Source organism: Bombus pascuorum, chromosome 13 (assembly GCF_905332965.1).
Source record: "Bombus pascuorum chromosome 13, iyBomPasc1.1, whole genome shotgun sequence".
NCBI lineage: Eukaryota > Metazoa > Arthropoda > Insecta > Hymenoptera > Apidae > Bombus > Bombus pascuorum.
The window spans coordinates 11,408,047-11,421,028 of record NC_083500.1 but is presented as its reverse complement, the minus strand read 5'-3'; the positions used below and the strand labels follow the sequence as shown (position 1 = coordinate 11,421,028).

Here is a 12,982-nt window from a genome sequence, read left to right as displayed (position 1 = left end):
TCACGCGTACAAATAGCTGACCTCGCTTCGTCGCCTCTATCAATGGTTGGACAGTGGACTGAATGACTTTTATGCCTCTCTTCCTCTTACTACGCCCTGTCGCGTGATAGCCTTCGCTCCGTTTCTTCGAATCCTTTTTCCCACCACCGCTCTTTACAGTGGAAAAAACCTACCGCGAAGTAGTAATCGATGAAATTTCAAAAATTGCTTTCGTTCGCTAAACTTTCAACAGGGAGATATCGCGATATTTTCAAGGGAAATTGTATCTCCTTCTTGTCGCTATGTCGGGAATGACGTATACGGTAGGCGGAAAACTGTAGCAGCACGTTTCGTTCTATACGGGAACGCGTGTGCATTCGAACGGTGTGTTTCCCAACGGTAGATAAGGTAGAACACTGTTGGTAACGAAGATCGCGTCACTGGCGAAGCAACAGTGAGTACGAACGACTACCACCTATACCTTCGTTTAGTAAAACAACTTGGAAACCACTGGTCGGTAACGTGATTGTCTACCGTGTCGGTACTTTATATTTTTTACGAAGGTTGATGGAAAACAACACACTCAGGTATAAAAAAAATAGCTCTGATACACTTTTCCTTCGATCTAGAGGGAATTTCGATGCGACCAATGATAATCGAAAGATAGAACGAAATTCTGCTTATTCGTTTAATAAGCCGTTACTCAAACTTCTGCGCAAAGACCTTCAGCAATCGGTTGTGTTGCGATATTGTGGCGAACCTTGCTCGTTAACTTTTACGACCGGCTGAACGAGAAGGAGCGTGTCTCGTGATCGCATCGCGTTAATTAGATAAAAGAAAAACGACAAAACGGTTCTCGGAAGGATTCGATAGGATACGCATAACCAGCAACGAATCTATACAGTGTTACGAATCGTTACGATATCGTACGTCGTATATCTTCGTCAATTTCGTATCTGTTAAACTCGTGACTTTATGCAAACAGAAGAGCGGAGAAATATCATCGGTCGTTAAGATCCTACAACACGAATTTCTCAGGGTCAGCCTCGTCGTTGTTTGCCGTCTATACTTTCGCGATCGTCCAGGGCTCTTTTCCTTCGTCTTGTCCGGTTCCACGGAATCGTCATGGGGTCGCAGGGTCACGTCGTATCTTTATCAGGGCCTGGTGTAACCGTCGACGCGTTATCGACTTGCCGATAACGCACGTGCAAAATAGTATACGTCGATCGATCCTCACGTTCGGTTATTAGCGTGAGCTTGCAAAAAGGAAAGAAAGAGAAAACGAAAAAGGAAAAGAACTCGGCCGACTCTAGCTCCTGTATGAATTTACGATTTCTCCGTCATCGCGGCCTCGTTATTAATGAGCCGCGCTATCGCATTCCACGATAATGGAAATGTTGTGCGGTCTGAAAAATACAAGGCTTCTTTAATCAATGATGCTTAGCCTGGCTAAGAATCGGACAATTTTTTGAAAGAACGTAGAAAGAAAACGTATTTGCTACAACGCGCACAATCTACTAATTCAGTTTCAGACAAAAATTTCAAAGTATAACGTACAAATTTAAGATATCGTACCAGTGTTAAAATTTAATTAACTTAACGAAGAAATTGCCAACCATAGATCGCACCACTAATCTTCGGCGTGGAACAAAGATTGTCAGAAGATAGTAACATTAATCCTATTTGTTTTAGACGTAACATAAGCGAGTCAACAGCTCTATTCCGTTGTATTAATTCGTAATACCGCTGGAAACTGAAAGATGAAACAGAAAAGCTAGATTGTCAGCTGTTCTTCGAATATCCACGTATTTCATAGAAAGTTTGTTCGTTATTAGCACGTAGCTATGATTATTAGACTGCGAATTTTCAAGTAACATAGACAAATGTATAAAATATTCCAACTATGATACTTACCTACTCGTTTGATCGTAGAAATTCGTAGAAATATTAATTTGCATGAATATCCCCGAGGTCTCGTGACGATCTTTTCGACGATAGCCTCGTTGAAAATTACGTTTCACTCGCTGCGAACAACTCGCTGTAGGACAAAGCACAGGGAAATCGTCGTTCGTTAAAACCGTCGATTTTGTTTCCTTGCAGACAGGTCGTCGACAACAGCGATCATCGTTCGACGCGCATAAAGCTACTGTAAAAGACGAAACTGGTTTTCACAATGATTTGACAGATAGATTTGATTCTGAGATCATTGTGAAAGCTGATTTTGTTTGGAAGTCGCTGAAATACATCGCAGGAGAGACGCAACGAGGATGGGACAGGAAACGCGCGTTCCTCTCAGATCTTGGAAACGATCGAATCACGGAGATCGCGTGCCTTCTTCATTCACCGTCTCAGGGTGTAATTGTTGACGGATAAATAAATTGTACGCACAAAGGAGCCTCTGTCTCGCGAGCATTGCACGTCGCAGCACGCGCTTCACGGCGCGCGCCTCGAAATTTATGATTCATCGAGGAGAAAACGACTACAAGAGGAGAGGAAAAGATGGAAGACTATGAAGGAAAGAATTGCTCGATCTTTCCAATCGATATTGCCATGTTCATGGAAACTGCGATGATCATACAACGATATCTGGTACGGTCGTTGGAAAAACGAGGAGAAAACGAGGACTGAAAATGATTGGTTTAAACCAGATGAATTCCTACGATGCCACAAGATCGACCCAAATTCGTCGAGCATCCGTGATATAACCACGAAATATCCAATTAAATGGCACGAACAAAGCAAGTTAAATACCTAGGACTCTACTTAGACGCGCAACTTACGTGGAAACAACATACTGAGTGAATTATAGACAAAATACGGACAAGAAGAAGACTGATGTACTGGCTAAGTAGTCGAAACTCTAAACTCAGTATAGAAAATAAACTAAAACTCTACAAAACGATGATAAAACCAATTTGGACGTACGGAATACCGCTATGGGAGACAGCGGCAATGAGCCACATAAATAAACTTAGAGTCGCTACAATCGAAGATACCGAGAACAATAGTCAACGTCCAATGGTATGTCAGAAACGAGGATTAAAAATACCAACGGTCAAAGAAGCAATCGGCAGGTACGCAGAAAAGTACAAGGAAGGAACGACGATCCAAACCAGGTGGCCACTGAAGCGATCAAACCTCTGATAGAAAGAAGACTAAAAAGAAAACACCCCGGTGACCTCGTCAAAGAAAATCCGTGATACGTACATAAAGATTTACGTAAAGATATCTTCAACGTATACGTTGTATCTATTTTTAGAAGATTTTCGTGACTAACTGTATATCCTTGAATCGGCGAGTTAATATTTCGGATCAGCTGTATCTTGCCACCGAGGCAAATTTCATCTGGTAAGAGCATCGATGTTTTGTCCGAAAGAATCTCGAAGACGAAGAAAAATCGGACGAGCGTGGTCTGTTTTCGTGGTTTTCTCGAGGAAACAAGCGGATGCAGGCTGCTGGGCCGTCGATCGAGTATCTAGAGCACGAACAAGCAACGTGGTTTTTTGTCGGAATTTCCGGTAGTGATTTATCAAACGGGAAGATGGTATCGAACGAAGAAGCAACGGCAAGAAACGACTTCTCGCGGAGAGGCCGAAGAAACTAGAGAAGCGGAAGCGAAGAAAGAAGAGAAGGCAGAAGAAACGAAAGAAGATGGCTCGCGAGTGCTGCAGCAGCAGGCTATCCCGCGCGAACTCGCAACGCATCGTGCTATGCGGCCGGCTATGTATGCATGCTCGAGCGCTATCAAGTGTCAAACGAACCGAACTTAAGAAAAACCAAACGTTCGAGCTGCAGCCGTGGAATTTTGAGAGAACGCAGCCAGACGAGAGCGAGAAAGAGAGAAAAGAAACTCTAGATTCTAGAGATGGTATCCGTCCTAACAGTCATCTACACCGTCATGACTCTTAGACGATGGGTTGCTTTCGACCCTCTTAGCGCGTCATATTCCTGACAGCTCGGGGAAAGGACGACGAGAGTGTTCTCCAGCTCGATCACCGGAATTTAACCCCTTTTCTTCTCCACTTTGTTCCTAGAGATCGAGTTTACCACCAGGTGACCACGTGATACACGGTGGCTACGAAAATTATTTGCACGTACCTTGGTCTTTCGACGAAGCGTTTTCTCATCAGGTTTCGTCTTTCATTTTCATAGTATTAGCATTCTTCTAGTCGTATGAAGATACTAGCAAATCGCACGAAACTCGATACGCTAGCTCTTAAGTGGTACCTGTACAAATACCGTTTTCATACCGCAGAACGTGGGCCTGAATTCGCGATACAAGCAAAGTAGACTGCCGTCTAGTTGGAACTTGACCTATCATACTTATACTACGAATTTTCAAATCCAGCAGCTTCTCAAAGCTAAAGCTTCTAAAGTATCTTGTTATTCTTAACTTTTGTTTTATTCGGAGCCGAAGAATCTCCTCGTTAGACTTGGTTCATATCTCGAATTTAGGCCCACGGTGTAGCGAGCATAGCTCGTTGAAACTTGTGTATCAAAGCCAATAGAGAAATCGTTCTCTCACCGTCTGGCGTTTCTTTCAGGTTCGTCATGATCATCGGTGCGATAGAACAACCGTGCACACGCATCCACGTGTCCTTGGACGTAGAACGATATTCGATGCAGTCATAGACTGGCCAACCTAAGTCCATTTTGTTACGGATCTACGAGAAGGAGCGAGTTTCACTACTTTTTCTTTATTTCTTCTCAGCGACTCGAGCGGTGGCTCGTAAAAGAAATCCTTGGCAAATTGGGCCACGAGACGGGACATGGTCGTTCTCGTGTTTCGAGTCGATAAACTTGTGGCCGGCGTGCTTCGACGGCCACGAAATCACGCGAGATTTATTCTCCTTCCTCCTTTCTCTCTTGGTCCGGTCTGACGTTATTTTGACAGGACCGCGAGAAAATTTATCGAGGAGAGCGTAAAGGCGGTGGCAGCTACGCGGGGCCGACAATGTTTTGAGCTATTAGACGAAACAAGTCACTGGTCTTTTACGAGCAGTTGCGGTGACCCACAGCGCCACGTTCGACCACCATCTTCGATCGTAAATCCAATTGGTGAGTAATTCGATATTAAACGATAAATATCAACGAAGCTTTGTAGATCTCCCATACTCGAAATTGGCGATCTACTGCTCGGTAGAATTTAAACATTCGAAACTATCGTTTGCTTCTATTCAATCGAATCGCTTTATTAAATAAGTTATAAGGAACTCGAACAGAAATAAATCGTCTACGTAATAGTTTTATTTTACGTTTTATTTTAACAGAACGATAGAACTTGGTAGGAAATATAGCTGGAGAATTTCACTCGCAAGGATGTATTTCCTTGAGAAACAAACGCGAAGAAAAGAAAACTGAGAAAAAAAGAAAAAAATAAATGAAGAGAGAGAAAGAACGGAAATAACTATTTAAAATCGACCACTCGTTTAATCGAGGTCTGGTTGTTATCGGCTTCAAACGTATCGACGCAACCAAGAGCTAGAATTTTACGAGCGAGAACGTTGAACGATGTCGTAAAAACGTCGACCCGCGATTTTCTGGAAATCTCGTAAATCCTTGCACCCACTTGTAACATTCTCCAGAGATTTCCACAATCTCGAGGGTTGATATTCCGAAATCAGATTTCATTTTCTTTCGCGTCGAAATGAAAGGAGTTTCGGGTCTTTTAATTCTTCAGAAACAAACTCGCGATTTGAAATTGACGATGTCACGGCCTACGTAAAACTTCGCGTCACGTGGTACACGTTTTACTTATAATTCTCAATGAGAATTGATTGTGAAAAGTCTGCCAAATAAAAAAAAAAAAAAAAAAAAAAAAAAGGGTACACATCTTACTTGACACGACGGATCAGATCCGCAGGCTAAAAAGACATTACCATTTAGATTTAAACATTAGATTCGACTAGAATCAAACATATACAATGAACACTTATTGTCCAAGTTATAGTATCACGCCAAAATAATTTACTTATAATTCTAAATGGGAATTGATTGTGAAAAGTCTGCCAAATAAAAAAAAAAAAAAAAAAAAAAAAAAAGGGTACACATCTTACTTGACACGACAGATCAGATCCGCAGGCTAAAAAGACATTACCATTTAGATTTAAACATTAGATTCAACCAGAATCAAACATATACTGTAAACACTTATTGTCCAAGTTATAATACCGCGTCAGAATAATTTTCTTATAATTCTAAATGAGAATTGATTGTAAAATTCTCCCAAAAAAAAAACATGGTATACATCTTACTTGACACGACGGATCAGATCCGCAGGCTAAAAAGACATTACCATTTAGATTTAAACATTAGATTCAACTAAAATCAAACATATACGATGGACACTTATTGTCCAAGTTATAGTATCACGCCAAAATAATTTACTTATAATTCTAAATGGGAATTGATTGTGAAAAGTCTGCCAAATAAAAAAAAAAAAAAAAAAAAAAAACAGGGTACACATCTTACTTGACACGACAGATCAGATCCGCAGGCTAAAAAGACATTACCATTTAGATTTAAACATTAGATTCAACCAGAATCAAACATATACTGTAAACACTTATTGTCCAAGTTATAATACCGCGTCAGAATAATTTTCTTATAATTCTAAATGAGAATTGATTGTAAAATTCTCTCAAAAAAAAAACATGGTATACATCTTACTTGACACGACGGATCAGATCCGCAGGCTAAAAAGACATTACCATTTAGATTTAAACATCAGATTCGACTAGTTTCAAACATATACGATGAACACTTATTATCCAAGTTATAATACCGCGCCAAAATAATTTACTTACAATTCTCAATGAGAATTGATTGTGAAATTCTCCCAAATAAAAAAAAAAAAAAAACATAGTACATATAGTCAAACTATGGTACAATTCGTACAATGTATTCGATAAAATAAAATTTCATAATAACTAATACAAAAAAAGGGCCGTAATAATTCACTTTGTTATCAGATCTCGCTTTGGACAGAATGGAAGAGGATGGAAAGTTTCCAATGGTTCTAATTCGATGACCAGCGACCAGGGACTGTAAAGGGCGCTGAGTGAAGGCAACGAGAGAAAGAAGGATCGAAGGGTAGCGCACGTGCGTAACGCGCGACACATCTCGATCCTCGGCTCTATCTCGTTCTTTCGTGGCGCGGATGTGCGCACCATCGCACACGCGATTCGCTCAACTTGCCGAAGAAGGCCTTTTCTCGTCCGGCCGCTGTTCCAGTATGTATGTTGGCTGGCGTCGTTGGTCTCGCGAGGCCGCGAGGCACGAGCAACGGGCCGAGCTTTTATCACAGCCGAATCGCCGCTAGCCACATGTGTACCGAGCAAAAACTTCCTCCTACGGTTCTTCTTCTTCTGCGTCTTCTTCTTCTTCAACGTCCCTTCCTTTTCGTCTTTCTTTCCGCTGGTCCACTCGTGGTCGATTCCTCTTCGATCCAGTCGCGCGCGGGTGGTCAGTTCAATACACGTACATCCCTATTTACAAGTATTAGGCTACTTAAAGGAAATAAGGAAATTTTGTATCGAGGTTATAAAATCTTAGGTAAATGAAGGACCCATATATTCCATGTTGCAAGAATTTTGTTTAACGTAATATCGTGACAAAGAAATTTAATTTTTTTGATATACCGCTCAATTTCCAATCGCATTTATTTAAAACGTATTAGACGTGGTTTCACCAAGTATCTCTTGTAACTTCTTTTTTTTATTATTATTTAATTTGTACTTTACAATTTGTCCAGCTGGACATTCGGTAAATTTTTCTAGCTTAATTGCTAAATAACGTGTGGATGCTACCCCCAGCGGGATACTATCTCTTGTAGCTTCTGTATATACTTTCATAACAGTCGTCGAGTCTGGAAATAGCGTTAATGAAATTTTAAGATGTTTTCTATGACACGTATAATACAACACATCTTAGATAAAACCAAACAACTCGGAGCAAAATTTCAAAAATTCTACTGGCTCATCCGCCGACGTTCCAACTTAAACACGCAAAGTAAAATTACATTATACAAAGCCATATTAAAACCTGTTTGGACCTATGCAATCCAACTATGGGAAATAGCAAGTAATTCCAACATAGAAATTTTTCAACGATTCCAATCGAAAATCTTAAGATCCCCAATATATGCACCTTGGTACGTCAGCAACGAAACGATACATCACGACCTCAAGATACCCACAGTCAAAGAAGAATTATCCAAATTCAGCAATAAACATAGCACAAGAGTTAACAACCACCAAAACCCTCTAATTACTCAACTATTCGACACGTCGGAACAGATCCGCAGGCTAAAAAGACATTACCATTTAGATTTAAGCATTAGATTCAAGTAGAATCAAACATATACTGTAAACACTTATTGTCCAAGTTATAGTACCACGCCAGATAAATTTACTTAAAATTCTCTAACGAGAATTGATTGTAAAATAAACGCAAATAAAAAAATATATATATAATACGTTCGTAATGTACTGGTCCATCAAAACCCATTAGTTACCCAACTACTCGACACGACGGATCAGATCCGCAGGCTAAAAAGACATTACCATTTAGATTTAAGCATTAGATTCGACTAGTTTCAAACATATACGATGAACACTTATTGTCCAAGTTATAATCCACGCCAGAATAATTTGCTTATAATTCTCAATGAGAATTGATTGTAAAATTCTCCCAAATAAAAAAAAAAAAGAAGAAAACACGGTACACATCTTACTTGACACGACGAATCAGATCAGCAGGCTAAAAAGACATTATCATTTAGATTTAAGCATTAGATTCGACTAGTTTCAAACATATACGATGAACACTTATTGTCCAAGTTATAATCCACGCCAGAATAATTTGCTTATAATTCTCAATGAGAATTGATTGTAAAATTCTCCCAAATAAAAAAAAAAAGAAGAAAACACGGTACACATCTTACTTGACACGACGAATCAGATCAGCAGGCTAAAAAGACATTACCATTTAGATTTAAGCATTAGATTCGACTAGTTTCAAACATATACGATGAACACTTATTGTCCAAGTTATAGTACCACGCCAGAATAATTTGCTTATAATTCTCAATGAGAATTGATTGTAAAATTCTACCAAATAAAATAAAATAAAAAAAAATATGTATTGGAATACTTTCATGAGTCTATGTATAGCAAAAATCATGCTGTAACAGTAATCGTAACCAAGCATGTCGATTTCTCAGTTGGAACGATGAGAAAGCAATTGAACGACGGAAAAACAGCGCGTGGCCTAATTTTTCACTTTCATTCTTCCGATATCTTGGTCGATGGTGCACGTACCTTCGGATGTTGCAACCGATGTTGCATCGAACGATGGATCGCGCGAACGAATGATCCCAAGTTATAAATTACAATAATAGCCGAGGACATTGCAATCGGAGTAGCAATTAGTCTCAGTCGGCACTGGGTTTATCGCGTTCCACGGCTATCGTGGCGAACTTTTTATTGTAATTTGCAATAGAAAACTCAACGGAGCCCTACTCATCGTTTCTATCGTACGATACTCCAAATACGTAGCTTCTTGCTTTTTCTAAAAAATTTGTCTGCGATCTAACAGTTGGTATAGAATTTATGTTCGGTTCGATAAACGAACACGACGCTCGTGTCGAATTGCGAGTCATAAAGTTTTTAAAATGATAAATATCGAGATCATTCTGTGCATGTAACAACAGATTGTTTCGAGTTTGTCGAGCACGTACCATTCTCGAGTGGATCTCGTACTTGAGATGCCTCGGAAACCATCGAAACCCTCGTCGACGATCGCTTTCTCTCTTCTCCTCTTTGGACGTTTAGGCGTCGGTCCTTCGTTACCATATATGTACGTACTAGAAAGAGTTTAAGGGGGAAAAAAACAAAATTCGAGCGTGAACTCGAAAAAGGAAAAAAACGAGTAAATTGTAGAGGATGGAAAAGAAATTGCTGTCGTGACGACGTTACCCTCGTGTCGATTGACCCTTTACAGTTTCACATCGACCTACTTTTACCTTTAAGCGCGTAATTCAGATGAGAAAAAATGGAATCCCAGAGAAATATACGAACGTAGACGTACGAGACGCAGTAACGATAATCGTATTGTCGGTTATGAGAATTTCTAGTCTTTTTATTCAACAGATATTTTTCTCCTTCGATCTTTATACGAAAAATAGAAGCGTTCCGTCTTACGTAACTATAATACGATTACCAACGTGCCATACGCCTGTCGCGGACAGCGCACGAGGAAAAAATCTCTCGTCTCGCACAGAGCCTAAGCATTCAGCGGTTAGCGAATCGACGTGCACGCAGAAACAAGTGCACAGATAAAAGCAAAAGCGAAAAGGAAATACGAAAGGAGGTTGGTTAAAGAAAATGAATGCCTTGGAAACGAAGAAACGTACCGACGACGTATAATAAGGAGGACGTGGTGGAGGAGGAGGAGGAGGAGGACGAAGGGTCTCTGAACGGTATCTACGATCGGCGTTGGACGAGAGGACTAACGTCGGCGCGTAAATTCAACGCGAAAAACGTACAAACAGACAAGGATTCTTTCCAAGAAGCTAGCGGCTGTCTCGTATCTCGAATCACTCTCTGCCAAATGCCAATTATCACGAGCCGCCGCTAGCAATTAACAGGCAAAGGCAAGCGAGGAAGAGCATCGGCAAACTGTTTATTCCGTCTCGGTTTCGTCGGAAAGGGAAGCAGTCGCGACGTGGATTGGAACCGTTTCATCGTATTTTTCTTAACGCCTAACGTACGTATCTCGGACACGCAACTTGGATCGTGGCGATCTTTCGAATGCTTGCACTGCCGTACCGATCTGTCGATACGATCGTGTATTCAGGGTGAATCGGTAACGATGCTACGATAAGTAACTAGGCGATTCTGTACATCGTGTGCACCAAGTGCATCGTTGTTCAAGAGTACATATGCGGATTGCTGCTAGATACTTTGATAGAACGTCATTTCGTTAGAGAAATAAAAATAGAAAAACCCAGGACGATCTTTTTTATCGCCAATTGCAAGCGCCATTGTACAACGGTATATCGGTCGATAAAATAGATCTTTAGAGACTAATATGCTATCATCGGAGAATTCACTCGCAAACGGCGTTCAAGATTTTGATGAGAATCGAGTTAGAAATTAGTTGGAACAGGACGTAGTTAAGAGTACACGAGGGACAACTCTCACGCTCTTACGAATCGACGAACCTCTGAATCAGACTGGATAAATTGCAATATTTTCACAGTAGTCTCCACAACAGAGATTTAATTATTTCAATTAATTATTCGTTATTCTTCTCACGTTACCTAATAATTTTAACGTATTTTTTATATTATTCCTCATATAATTTTCTTTCTGTTAACAGGTAAAATAAGGAAAATACAGTTCGTACATGTATGGGGAGAAATGCCAAAAGACAATTGGATGATAGAAGTAGCTTCGAGTATTTGAAACGCAATTTTTATTTTCGATGTTACTTATTTTGTATTCGTATGTAATTATGATTTTATATAAGGTATTCAATTAAGTAATTGTATGATAAGAGGCATACGTTATATCGTATCACATTACGTTATAAAGTTGAAATCAACCATTGTATACTCCATTGTACGTTACATTATCTTATATAAATAAAAAAAAAAGTTTTGAAAAATTCATCTTCTTTCTTTTACCCTCGACTCTATAACCACCGCCATCCCTCTTCCTCGTCATTTTCACCAACAAAAGAAAAACAAAATTTCGAGAAATCGGGCAACGCTTCGCCGACAAGTTTATTTACATTCTGGATGTAAACAAACATTGAAAATGTAAATAAACAAACCAATGTATGTAAACAAAGCGAAATTTCTGTATATAAACATTGAAAACGTAAATAAACAAGCCATTGTATGTAAACAAAGCGAAATTTCGGTATATAAACATTGAAAATGTAAATAAACAAACCAATGTTTGTAAACAAAGCGATGTAAACACTGAAAACGTAAATAAACAAACCATTGTATGTAAACAAAGCGAAATTTCTGTATATAAACATTGAAAACGTAAATAAACAAGCCATTGTATGTAAACAAAGCGAAATTTCGGTATATAAACATTGAAAATGTAAATAAACAAACCAATGTTTGTAAACAAAGCGATGTAAACACTGAAAACGTAAATAAACAAACCATTGTATGTAAACAAAGCGAAATTTCGGTATATAAACATTGAAAACGTAAATAAACAAACCAATGTTTGTAAACAAAGCGATGTAAACACTGAAAACGTAAATAAACAAACCAATGTTTGTAAACAAAGCGATGTAAACACTGAAAACGTAAATAAACAAGCCAATGTTTGTAAACAAAGCGATGTAAACACTGAAAACGTAAATAAACAAGCCAATGTTTGTAAACAAAGCGATGTAAACACTGAAAACGTAAATAAACAAACCATTGTATGTAAACAAAGCGAAATTTCGGTATATAAACATTGAAAACGTAAATAAACAAACCAATGTTTGTAAACAAAGCGATATAAACACTGAAAACGTAAATAAACAAACCGTTGTATGTAAACAAAGCGAAATTTCGGTATATAAACATTGAAAACGTAAATAAACAAACCAAAGTTTGTAAACAAAGCGATGTAAACACTGAAAACGTAAATAAACAAACCATTGTATGTAAACAAAGCGATGTAAACATTGAAAACGTAAATAAACAAACCGTTGTATGTAAACAAAGCGAAATTTCGGTATATAAACATTGAAAACGTAAATAAACAAACCAATGTTTGTAAACAAAGCGATGTAAACATTGAAAACGTAAATAAACAAACCAATGTTTGTAAACAAAGCGAAATTTCGGTATATAAACATTGAAAACGTAAATAAACAAACCAATGTTTGTAAACAAAGCGATGTAAACATTGAAAACGTAAATAAACAAACCAATGTTTGTAAACAAAGCGATGTAAACACTGAAAACGTAAATAAACAAACCATT

The 12,982-nt window shown here is 38.8% G+C and overlaps 1 long non-coding RNA gene across 2 annotated transcripts in view; it reads left to right on the top strand.

Moving 5' to 3' along the window:
• The window catches only part of LOC132913190 (uncharacterized), a 34,564-nt gene extending 22,930 nt beyond the window's left edge, over nucleotides 1-11,634 (top strand). Inside the window, exon 4 of one of the 2 annotated variants that reach the window (XR_009659340.1) lies at nucleotides 11,362-11,634. This is a non-coding gene — a long non-coding RNA (uncharacterized LOC132913190). The remainder of the gene's footprint in view (nucleotides 1-11,361) is intronic. The other variant, XR_009659342.1, reaches the window with a different exon arrangement.
• Nucleotides 11,635-12,982: the final 1,348 nt, after the last annotated feature.